Raw genomic sequence first — 9,902 nt, 5'->3', positions numbered from 1 at the left:
GGGGACAGGTCTGTCACTGTATAACACGGGGGTACCGTACATAGAACAGTACAGCACAGTACAGGTCCTTCGGCCCACGATGTTGTGCCAACCTATTACCCTACTTGAAGATCAAACGACCATTCATACCCTGCATTTTGTGTGCCTATCCAAGAGTCGCTTGAATGTCCCTAATGTATCTGACTCCACTGCCACTGCCACTGCCAGCAGTGCATTCCACACACCCACCACTCTCTGTGTGAAGAACCTACCTCTGACATCTCCCCTCTCCCTTCCTCCAATCACCTTAAAATCATGGCCCCTCGTAATGGTAATTTCTGCCCTGGGAAAACGTCTCTGACTATCCACTCTATCTATGCCTCATCATCTTGTAAACCTCTACCAAGTCACCTCTCATCCTTGTTCGCTCCAATGAAAAAAGCCATAGCTCCCTCAACCTTTCCTTTGTTCCTCCACACTGCCGAGAATCCTGCCATTAACCCTGTATTCTGCATTCAAATTCAACCTTCCAAAATGAATCACTTCACACTTTTCTGGGTTGAATTCCATCTGCCACTTCTTTGCCCAGCTCTGCATCCTGTCAACGTCCCGTTGCAACCTACAACAGCCCTCCACGCTGTCCACAACTCCACCAACCTTCGTGTCATCGACAAACTTACTAACCCACCCTTCCACTTCCTCATCCAAGTCATTTATAAAGATCACAAAGAGCAGACGTCCCAGAACAGATCCCTACGGAACACCATTGGTCACCGAGCTCCAGGCTGAATACTTTCCATCTACTACCACCCTCTGTCTTCTGTTGGACAGCCAATTCTGTATCCAGACAGACAAATTTCCCTGAATCCTGCCTACCATGTGGAACCTTATCAAACGCCTTGCTAAAATCCATATACACCACATCCACTGCTCTACCTTCATCAATTGGACCGGCACAGTGTCTCAGTGGTTAGCACTGCTACCTCACAGCACCAGGGACCCAGGTTTGATTCCAGCCTCTGGCGACTGTCTGTGTGGAGTTTGCACTTTCTCCCCGTGTCTGCGTGGGTTTCCTCCCGGTACTCCGGTTTCCTCCCACAGTCTAAAGATGTGCAGGTTAGGTGATTGGCCATGCTAAATTGCCAATAGTGTTCAGCGATGTGTAGATTAGGTGGGTGACACGGGGGCAGGTCTGGGAGGGATGCTCTGAGGTTTGGTGTGGCATTGTTGGGCCGAAGGGCCTGTCCCCACACTGTAGGGATTCGATTCTATGAATGTGTTTTGTCACATCCTCAAAGAATTCAATCAGGCTTGTGAGGCATGACCTGCCCCTCTCAAAGCCATGCTGACTATTTCTAATCAAACTGTGCTGTTCCAAATAATCATAAATACTCTCTCTCAGAGTCCTCTCCAATAATTTGCCACCACAGAAGTAAGACTGACTGGTCGAGAATTCCCAGGATTATCCCTATTCCCTTTCTTGAACAAGGGAATAACATTTGCAAAGCTCCAATCATCTGGTACTACTCCAGTGGACAGTGAGGACACAAAGATCATTGCCAAAGGGGCAGCAATCTCTTCCCTCGCTTCCTGTAGAAACCTTTGGTATATTCCGTCTGGCCCAGGGGACTTATCTATCCTCATGTTTTTCACAATTTCGCGCACATCCTCCTTCCTAACATCAACCTGTTTGAGCATATCAGCCTGTTTCACGCTGTCCTCACAAACATAGAACATAGAACAGTACAGCACAGTACAGGCCCTTCAGCCCACGATGTTGTGCCGAACTTTTACCCTAATCCTAAGGTCTATTTAACCTCCACCCCTACATTATACTATCATCCATATGCCTATCTAATAGCCACTTAAATGCCCCAAATGAGGTCGACTCCACTACCCTCTCCGGCAATGCATTCCACGCCCCGACCACTTTCTGAGTCAAGAACCTACCTCTGATGTCTCCCCGATATCTACCTCCACTCACTTTAAAACTATGCCCCCTCGTAATAGCTACCTCCACCCTAGGAAAAAGTCTCTGGCTGTTCACTCTATCTATACCTCTGATCATTTTGTACTCCTCTATCAAGTCACCTCTCATCCTTCGTCATTCTAAAGAGAAAAGCCGTAGCTCTCTCAACCTTTCCTCATAAGACCTTCCCTCCATTCCAGGCAACATCCTGGTAAATCTCCTCTGCACCTTTTCCAACGCTTCCTCATCTTTCCTGTAATGAGGCGACCAGAACTGGACACAATACTCCAGATGTGGCTGAACCAGGGTTTTGTATAGCTGGAGCATAACTTCACAGCTCTTGAACTCAATCCCTCTGTTAATGAAAGCTAACACACCGTACGCCTTCTTAACAACTCTATCCACCTGGGTGGCAGCTTTCAGGGAATTGTGGACATGAACCCCAAGATCCCTCTGCTCCTCCACGCTGCCAAGAATCTTTCCGTTAATCCTGTATTCTGCTTTCAAATTTGTCCTTCCAAAATGAATCACCTCACAGTTTTCAGGGTTAAACTCCATCTGCCACTTCTCAGCCCAGCTCTGCATCCTATCAATATCCCTTTGTAACCTAGAACAGCCCTCCGTACTGTCCACAACGTGACCCACCTTCGTATCGTCCACGAACTTACTAATCCACCCTTCCACTCCTACATCCAAATCATTTACAAAAATCACAAATAGAAGAGGACCCAGAACAGATCCTTGTGGTATACCACTCGTAACTGAGCACCATGTTGAATATTTTCTGTCCACTACCACCCTTTGTCTTCTAAGGGTCAGCCAGTTCTGAATCCAGAATCCAAATTTGAAAAATTTGATTGACAATTTGATTGACAAATTTGAAACGTCAAGGTCCCTCTCACTGGTGAATACTGAAGCAAAGTATTCATTAAGGACCTCCCCTACCTCCTCCAACTCCGCGCACAAGTTTCCTCCACTATCCCTGATCGGCCCTAACCTCACTCTGGCCATCCTCTTGTTCCTCACATAAGCATAGAATGCCTTGGGGTTTTCCTTAATCCTACCCGCTAAGGCTTTTTCATGCTCCCTTCTCGCTCTCCTAAGTCCATTCTTCAGTTCCTTCCTGGCTACCTTGTAGACCTCTAGAGCCGTGTCTGATCCTTGCTTCCTCAACCTTAAGTAAGCTTCCTTCTTCCTCTTGACTAGATGTTCCACATGTCTTGTCATCCAAGGTTCCTTCACCTTACCATACTTTCCTTGCATCAGTGGGACAAACCTATCCAGTACTCGTAGCAAGTTCTCCCTAAACAACTTCCACATTTCTATTGTGTATTTCCATGAGAACATCTGTTCCCAATTCATGCTCCGCAGTTCTTGCCTAATAGCATTGTAATTCCCCCTCCCCCAATTAAATACTTTCCGACACCGTCTGCTCCTATCCCTCTCCATGACTGTAGTAAAGGTCAGGGAGTTGTGATCACTATCACCGAAATGCCCTCCCACTGAGAGATCGGACATCTGGCCTGGTTCGCTACCAAGCACCAAATCCAATATGGCCTCCCTCTAGTCGGCCTATCTACATATTGAGTCAGAAATCTTTCCTGGACACACTTGACAAAATCTGCTCCATCCAAACTATTTGCACTTAGGAGCTTCCAGTCTATATTAGGGGAGTTGAAGTCGCCCATGACAACAACCCTATTACTTCTGCACCTTTCCACAATCTGCCTCCCAATCTGTTCCTCAATGTCTCTGTTGCTATTGGGGGGCCTATAGAAAACTCCCAATAAAGTGACTGCTCCTTTCCTGTTTCTGACTTCCACCCATACTGACTCAGTGGACAAACCCTCCTCCACGACCTCCCTTTCTGCAGCTGATTAGCAATGCCACTCCCCCACCTCTTTTACCTCCCTCCCTATTTCTTTTGAAACATCTAAACCCCGGAACATCCAACAACCATTCCTACCCCTGTATTATCCAAGTCTCCACAATGGCCACAACAGTTTCAAGTACTGATCCATGCTCTAAGTTTGTCACCCTTATTCCTGACACTCCTTGCATTAAAATAGACACATTTCAACCCGTCATATTGACAGCAACTTTGCCCTATCAACTGCTTATCCTTCCTCACAGACTTTGTGCATGCTGTACCTGCCTGCACACCGGCTACCCCATCCTCTGATCCATAGATCCGGTTCCCATCCCCCTGCCAAACTAGTTTAAACCCTACGAAGAGCTCTAGTAAACCTCCCGCCCAGGATATTGGTGCCCCTCCAGTTCAGGTGCAACCCGTCCTTCCTGTACAGGTCCCACCTTCCCCAGAAAGTATCCCAATGATCCACAAACCTGAAGCCCTCCCTCCTACACCAGTTCTGTAGCCACATGTTCAGTTGCACTCACTCTCGGTTTCTGGTCTCACTAGCCTGTGGCTAGTAATCCTGGGATTACTACTCTGCTTGTCCTGGGTTTTAGCTTCCATCCTAACTCCCTACATTCACTTTTCAGACCTCATGCCTTTTCCGAGTTATGTCATTGGTAACGATGTGTACCACGACTTCTGGCTGCTCACTCTCCCCCTTAAGAATCCCGAAGACTTGATCCGAGACATCGGTGACCCTGGCACCCAGGAGACAACATACCATCTGGGAGTCTCATTCGGTACCACAGAATCTCCTGTCTGTTCCCCTCACCATTGAATCTCCTATCACTATCGCTCTCCTATTCTTCCCCCTTCCCTTTTGAGCCACAGAGCCAGGCTCAGTGCCAGAGACCTGGCCGCTATGGCTTTCCCCTGGTAGGTTGCCCCCCCCAACAGTGTCCAAAGCGGTATACTTATTATTGAGGGGAACGGCCACGGGGGATCCCTGCACTGTCTGCCTATACCCTTTCCCCCTCCTGACAGTCACCCAGCTACCTTTATCCTGTACCTTGGGTGTGACCACCTCTATATAACTCCTCTCTATCAGCCCCTCAGCCTCCCAAATGATCCAGAGTTCATCCAGCTCCAGGTCCAGTTCCCTAACGCAGTCTGTGAGGAGCTGGAGTTGGGTGCACTTCTCGCAGGTGGAGTCAGAGGGGATACCAGCAGTGACCCTTACCTCCCACATCCTACAAGAGGAGCATGCAACTGCCCTAGCTTCCATTCCCTCTACTCTAGATTGCCAAAGGGATAAAAAAAGAAAAGGAAGCAATTCCCATCTTTCCACTAGTCCCCTGAGCTGCTGTGCCACCACCTCTCAAAATGTGTTACCCATGTAACTCCCAGCCTCACTGATGTGCTACAATGTCTCCAACTACTTCTCAAGCTCCGAGACCCGGAGCTCACAGTTCTGCCATTGGGAGCATGTCCTGTACACGTGGTTATCTCCGACACTGGTGGGGTCTGTGACTGGCCTGTACAGCCGCCTTCTACACCATAAATACTCGGTGATTGATTGCCACTCCACCAGGTTTGCAATCAACAACTTCTGAAATTTTACTCCAGTGTTATGGGATCCAAGTCAGCTACAGTTAGCAAAGAAAGTACTGACCATTGAGGAACACAACTGCGTACCGGCCTCCACACTGACAACAACCATTTACTGTAACTTGCCACTCTGTGTCCTAGAGACAATTTTTGTTTTCATTCAGGGGATATGAACTTCATTATTGCCTATCACTAGTTGACCTTCAGAAGGTGGGGGTGAGCTGCCTTCTTGAACTGCTCAGTCCATGCACTGTGGGTAGACCCACACTGCTATTAGGGACGTAATTCCAGGATTTTGACACAGCAACAGCGAAGGAATGGCGATATATTTCCAAGTCAGGATGGTGAATGGCTTGGAGGGGAACTTGCAGGTGGTGGTGTTCCCATATATCTGCTGTCCTTGTCCTTCTAGATGGAAGTGGTCATGGTTTTGGAAGGTGCTGTCTAACATTGACTTATTGTTTTGAAAACTGTACCAGCAACGACCATAAACCGAATGGTCCGTTCTTATTCAGACAATTTCCACACTCTTTCCTCGATAAGGGATCATATTGAACACTCCAATTCTCTGGCACCGTCCCCTGTCTCATGGAGATTGGATGAATCCGACAAGTTCTGCTCTCAGCACCTCATTCCCTTTATCGACCCTCCCTCCCACCGCCTCGCCACCCACAAATCACTCGCTTTGTCACCTCTGCCTCCTTCCTTGTTGGCATGTGGCCAGCCTGGCCTTGAAACATCTCCTCTACAGAGATCACTGAACATGTCTTCCTGACGTTCCCTTGTTCCATTTGCACTGGCTCAAGCTCTGCTCATCACAACAAAGATCATCCTTTCCAGTACAGGATTTCTAGAATGATAATGCCTGTTTCGGAATTCTTTTCAGTTCTCACTGAAACCTTCTGATACAATGACCACTCTTGACTACGTGCTCTCCCACAGACAGTTGGTGCATTTGGGCCACCTCACTCCTCAGCACAAGATTCACCAAACCCTGCCTCATAGATGGGCTAAGAACACTCTGATCAAGGATACTCCACCGAACACATTTTAGAAATTCCTCCCCCCTCCTTACCTTTCCCACTAACTTTATCCCAATCAATATTTGGGTGATTAAATCCTCCCCACCTCACTGGGGTATAGTTCTTGCACAGCCCCTGCACATTTGTCCTATTGTCTCTCTCACTGTTTGAGGGTTTGTCTCCTGAATACAATGTGCCTGATCTCATTTCTCTTGCTTCTCAACTCAAACCAATTACAGCCTTTCCTTGTCCCAACAAGGACAGCTTCTCATTTTCAGTACAGTATATTAAGCCTAAGAGAGACAGATTTTCAATCAATAAGGGAATCAACAGTTGTAGGGAAAAGGTAGGAAAGTGGAGTTGCAGATCATTGAATGGTGGCGCCGACTCAATGGGCTGAATAGTCTACTTTTGCTCCTACATCTTATGGTCTTAACATTACAACGTTTTCTCTAATAGATTCTGCCACCCCACCTCCCTTTTCACTTTCTCTTGCCTGATGAGTATTCCTTGATTATTCAGTGGTGGTTCCTCACCATTTTAACCATGTTTCCATTACTGCCACCAGTTCTTCTCTGTGGTTGTTCTCTCCCCAGCCTCATTCACCACATTGTGGGTTGATGGACATACATGGAAATCCTAACTCCCAGTTCCTCTTTGTCCTTCTCAGTCCACTCCTATCTAATATGTTAGCACTTCCTTCTCACAGACTGTTTGACACTCACTTGGTGCACCTTATTTCATTTTGCTGCTTCCATGTGCTGATGGCCCTCCTGCTGCCAATTTAGTTTAAAATCTGAGCACCAGGGAGAAGGGTGACCCCACTGGGGGCTGGTGGAGACGGCTCCAAAAAGTCCCCGCTAACAGATCAGGCAACAGGAGACTGTGCATCTGCAAAGCTGTGAACTACAGTCGCAACATGGGCCCAGTCACTGCAGCTTAACACATCTCTGAAACCTGAACCTGAGCCATTGGGATCGGGTGCAGCATCACAGTGTCCCATGGCCCTGACATTAGTGAATGACTGAACACACTCGATGGGTCAAACGGCCTACCACTGCTCCGACATTTTCTGGATTAAAGTCACATGCAGGCTGTCCCAGGGTCACTCTGCTAAGTCCTGTAGTGATGGAGGATTGAAGAGAGGGACAAGATTGAGAACCCAGACGTCCCAAGGCAATGATTTACACACCAGCACCAGTACATGAAGGGCATTGGGTAGAGGGGTCTTTGTGCATCAGCATCTCTGCCTTTCTTACCTGTTTTGCTGTCTCCTGATTTGTTTTCTTTCCCACATTCTAACTACTGCCAGGAGGCCTGTACACAACTCCCATCAGGGTCTCTTTCCCTGTGTGGTTCCTCACCTCTACCCACACAGATTTTACAGCTTCTGAGTCTATATCACTGCTTGCTGTTGATTTAATTTAATTTCTTACTGACAAGGCAACCTCAGCCCCTCTGCTCTTCTGCCTGTGCTTTTGATTTGCTGTGTATCCTTGAATATTTAGCTCCCAGTCTATTTAGCTATACGGTAAATGGAAAAGCCCTGGGGAAAATTGATGCACAGAGAGATCTGGGTGTTCAGGTCCACTGTACCCTGAAGGTGGCAATGCAGGTCGATAGAGTGGTCAAGAAGGCATACGGCATGCTTTCATTCATCGGACGGGGTATTGAGTACAAGAGTTGGCAGGTCATGTTACAGTTGTACAGGACTTTGGTTCGACCACATTTGGAATAATGTGTACAGTTCTGGTTGCCACATTACCAAAAGGATGTGGCTGCTTTGGAGAGGGTGCAGAGGAGGTTCACCAGAATGTTGCCTGGTATGGAGGGCGCTAGCTATGAAGAGAGGTTGGGTAGATTAGGATTATTTACATTAGAAAGATGGAGGTTGAGGGAGGACCTGATTGAGGTCTACAAAATCATGAGCGGTATAGACAGGGTGGATAGCAAGAAGCTTTTTCCCAGAGTGGGGGACCCAATTACTAGGGGTCACAATTTCAAGGGGAGAGGGGAAAAGTTTAAGGGAGATATGCGTGGAAAGTTCTTTACGCAGAGGGTGGTGGGTGCCTGGAACGCGTTGCCAGCGGAGGTGGTAGAGGCGGGCACCATAGCATCATTTAAGATGTATCTAGACAGATACATGAATGGGCAGGGAGCAGAGGGATACAGATCCTTGGAAAATAGGTGACAGGTTTAGATAGAGGATCTGGATCGGCGCAGACTTGGAGGGCCGAAGGGCCTGTTCCTGTGCTGTAATTTTCTTTGTTCAGTCCTGATCCCCTTGCAGTCACATCTCCGTGATACCCATAACATCATACCTGACAATTTCAATCTGCGCTAGAAGCTCATTTACCTTGTTTTGTATATTACATGCAGTTAAATACAACACTCTGATCCTTGTGTTGACTGTTCCCCTTTTCATAATTGTCCCCTTATCTGCTGTGCATGAAATTAGATTCCTTACCCTTTCCATTCTCTCTATCCTACTTTTTGGTCTGGAAACTTCAATAGGCTCTGATGAGCCCTCCCATCCACTTCAACTTTTTTCCATAATTTCGCATACAACTAAACCCCCACCATCACCCACTACTTAGTTTAAAGCCCTATCCACAGTCCTACTTCTGCAATTTGCCTGCAATTCACCTAGTCCCAGCATGATTCAGGTGGAGCCTGTCCCATCAGAACAGTTCCCTCCTTCCCCCTTACTGGTGGCAATGATGAAAGGGACAAGATTGTGAACCTGAAAGTCCCAAGGCAAGAATTTACACACAAGCACCAGTACATGAAGCGTATTGGGCAGAAGGGTCATTTTGCCTCAGCATCTCTGACTGAGCAGTCCTCTGTGAGTTATCTTCTGCTCACCCCAAATGTGGAGGGGACTAGAAAAGATGCCCTCAAAACAGCCTGAGCTACTTTCTCCTGGTGGGCTGTTGGTTTTTATGTTTAATCAAAATGTGCTCAGCATCAGCCCACAAGATCAGTACTGGAAAGATCATTCTCAACTTGTCAAATACGAGCCCACAGCAGCAGCTGACACTTTCCAGTTATCCCCCAGTCGCTGTTGTTCAATCTGTGAGAGGAATACCATCGATAGGAATGCTGCAACAAGCAATCAAATGATGCAGAGCAACAAATGTGGAGCTCTGATGGTATAACAAGGTGTAGAGCTGGATGAACACAGCAGGCCAAGCAGCATCAGAGGAGCAGGAAGGCTGACGTTTTGGGCCCAGACCCTTCTTCAGAAATGGGGGAGGGGAAGGGGGTTCTGAAATAAATAGGGAGAGAGGGGGAGGCGGATAGAAGATGGATAGAGGAGAGGATAGGTGGAGAGGAGACAGACAGGTCAAAGAGGCAGGGATGGAGCCAGTAAAGGTGAGTGTAGGTAGGGAGTTAGGAAGGGGATAGGTCAGTCCAGAGAGGACGGACAGGTCAAGGGGGCGGGATGAGGTTGGTCGGTAGGAGA

This window comes from Rhincodon typus, unplaced genomic scaffold, assembly GCF_021869965.1.
Source record: "Rhincodon typus isolate 14 unplaced genomic scaffold, sRhiTyp1.1 hic_rhity00000353, whole genome shotgun sequence".
In the NCBI taxonomy this organism is placed as follows: domain Eukaryota; kingdom Metazoa; phylum Chordata; class Chondrichthyes; order Orectolobiformes; family Rhincodontidae; genus Rhincodon; species Rhincodon typus.
The sequence above is the reverse complement of the archived record's forward strand: the minus strand, read 5'-3'. Positions refer to the sequence as shown.